General features: G+C 39.4%; 1 protein-coding gene across 30 annotated transcripts in view; it reads left to right on the forward strand.

The window, feature by feature from the left end:
* The window catches only part of ABLIM1 (actin binding LIM protein 1), a 2,317,257-nt gene that overhangs the window by 1,284,743 nt on the left and 1,030,014 nt on the right, over nt 1-2,500 (forward strand). The window lies entirely within an intron of this gene.

Here is a 2,500-nt window from a genome sequence, read left to right on the forward strand (position 1 = left end):
TTTAGAGTGGCTATTATTAGCTTTATCCTAAAAGGGTCATATCTCAACACCATTCAGGTTAAACAGCGTATTCAGAAAATTGATACATTTTTCTCCAACAAGCAACAGCTTTGGTGGGGGCCCCCACAGAGTCAAGGATGATAAAGGGAGTCCCCATTATCCATTAGACAGTCTGGTGAGTGGGGGCAACCAGACTCCCAAGAATATCTAAGTGTCTGAATGTTCTGTGATATATGTTATGTCTTACTTTCGAAATATAATTACTTGTTAGGTACATCTTTTACTGATGCACAGAAGAATAATGTCTGTGTCCTGGCATTATTGGGTGCATGCACAGATAAATATTAGTGATGTTTTTTACATACACACACACAGACACACACACCAAACCATAAACACATACCTGCACACACACACCCACACACCAAACCACAAACACATACCTACACACACACACACACTAACATGCATAAGCCACAGCAGTAATAGTTATGTACTTATTTCAGCAAACAGCAATGCCTTGTGCAACACTGGTACTGTCACACCAGATTAGTCACTGCTGTTTAGCAGTCGTCAAACAGCAGAAGCGGTAAGATTTATCTCATTGAGGAGTAATGCATACTGGTCACTGTCCCTACTTTCACAGACCTTCCCTGATTTTGTTCACACTTTTGCTTTATCCTTCGTAAAAAGTCTGATTTGCTGGTAAATCATTCAGGATTAGAAACAGTCAATTAATCCAGACATCTGAGTTTTATACTTATTGTCCAAAAATATATGTTGATGCAAAATATGTTATTCTAGTAACTTTTTAAGTGAATTAGAGAAATATTTAAACATATTTATGATTCTGAGCATTTATTCTATTATTTTTGGGATTGTACTGAATTCTTAAGCAAAGAAATTGAGTTATAGTATCTGATGTTCTGGTATTAGTTATAAAACTACCTGAAAGAGAAACTTTCCCTGATAATCGGAAGCATCAGCTCTTCTTAAAATCCAAAGTTTGCACCAAGATAAGTCACTCTGGACTGCTGATCCCTCTAGTGCTTATATTGTTCGTTATCATCTTCATCCTAACAGGGTCATATCACAGCCCTGTTCATGTTAAAGAGCATAATTAGGAAATTAATGCATTTTTCATTCCTCATTTTTCCCCAATCAACAACAGCTTTTGTGGGGCCCCCACACAGACAAAGATGATTAAGGGGGCCCCCTGCAGCCATGGTTTTGCAGGGACTAAAAACTGGCTATGTAGTTAGTTTTATGGAGAAAATGTCCAAAAGCAGGGTTTAACTAAGCCAGGAGCACTATGTCAGTAGTAAAATATTTAATGGCATTCTGATGCCTGTTACTTGACAAAACACCATTACTACAACCAGAAATATCTTTGAATTTTAAAGGAGATATAAGTAAGAGTTATTACCCTCATAGTTTATTAAGTATGCAAGACTGCTGCACTAGCTTTTGTTGGTTTTACAGATTGACAAAATATCAGGATAAGATAACTTGCTGTAGTTGGGGGCCCCCAGGGAACAGAGGGCCCCCAGCGACCGCAGGGTTCGCTGGTGCCTAAAACCGGCTATGCCCTAAGCTGTTGCAAGAGCAGTGCTAGCTGATATACAAAACGTGGGTGTGCTAGGCAAAGTGCTCACACTGGGATTTAGGGGCTGCGGCTTTCCCTACAAAACAACTTTTGAAAATTGTTGGGTTTCACAAATAAGCAACATTTTTTTTATCATAAGTTTGATTTAATTTCTGTGTGTGTGTGTGTGTGTGTGTGTGTGTGTGTGTGTGTGTGTGTGTGTGTGTGTGTGTGTGTGCGTGTGTGTGTGTGTGTGTGTGTGTGTGTGTGTGTAAATATATATATATATATATATGTGTGTGTGTGTGTGTGTGTGTGTGTGTGTGTATATATATATATATATATATATATATATATATATATATATATATTCCTGGTGAGAAACATAAACAGAATGCGCGAACGAAAAATAAAGTGTGCTCACAACATCGACTCATATACCAAATAACTACAGAGTCGATGTTAATGTCGAACACAAAAACATACAGTGCAAAAATTACATCACGTCTTCACAGGGGAGCAAGCCTTCCTGCACCCCTCACACCCACACTGCTAACTATATATTCCAACTCTGAGATCGCACTACACTGAGAAAAGGGATGAATGTCCCAGTCCGCACTGTACCTCGATCTCTAGCCCTTACATAGGTTCATAGGTTCATACTAGGCTATCTGCCCTAGGGCATTTATAAGCCTAGCCAGAGTGTGTTTGGCTTTCGCCACCCATTTTAAATTAATTTTGCTATGCCCTTTTTCGAAGTTAGTATACTGTGCCTCTGTCTAACAGTGACACAGAAGTGATACCCGGGGTAAACCTATGATCTCCCATCCACTCATCAAGATTCCTCTTGAAGAGAGTCAATGAGGGACTCTGCCTAACCTGGACTGGGATTTTATTCCAGAGTGAAGGGAGCCT

Source organism: Protopterus annectens, chromosome 14.part0, assembly GCF_019279795.1.
Source record: "Protopterus annectens isolate FY-2018-M chromosome 14.part0, PAN1.0, whole genome shotgun sequence".
Lineage (NCBI taxonomy): Eukaryota > Metazoa > Chordata > Ceratodontiformes > Protopteridae > Protopterus > Protopterus annectens.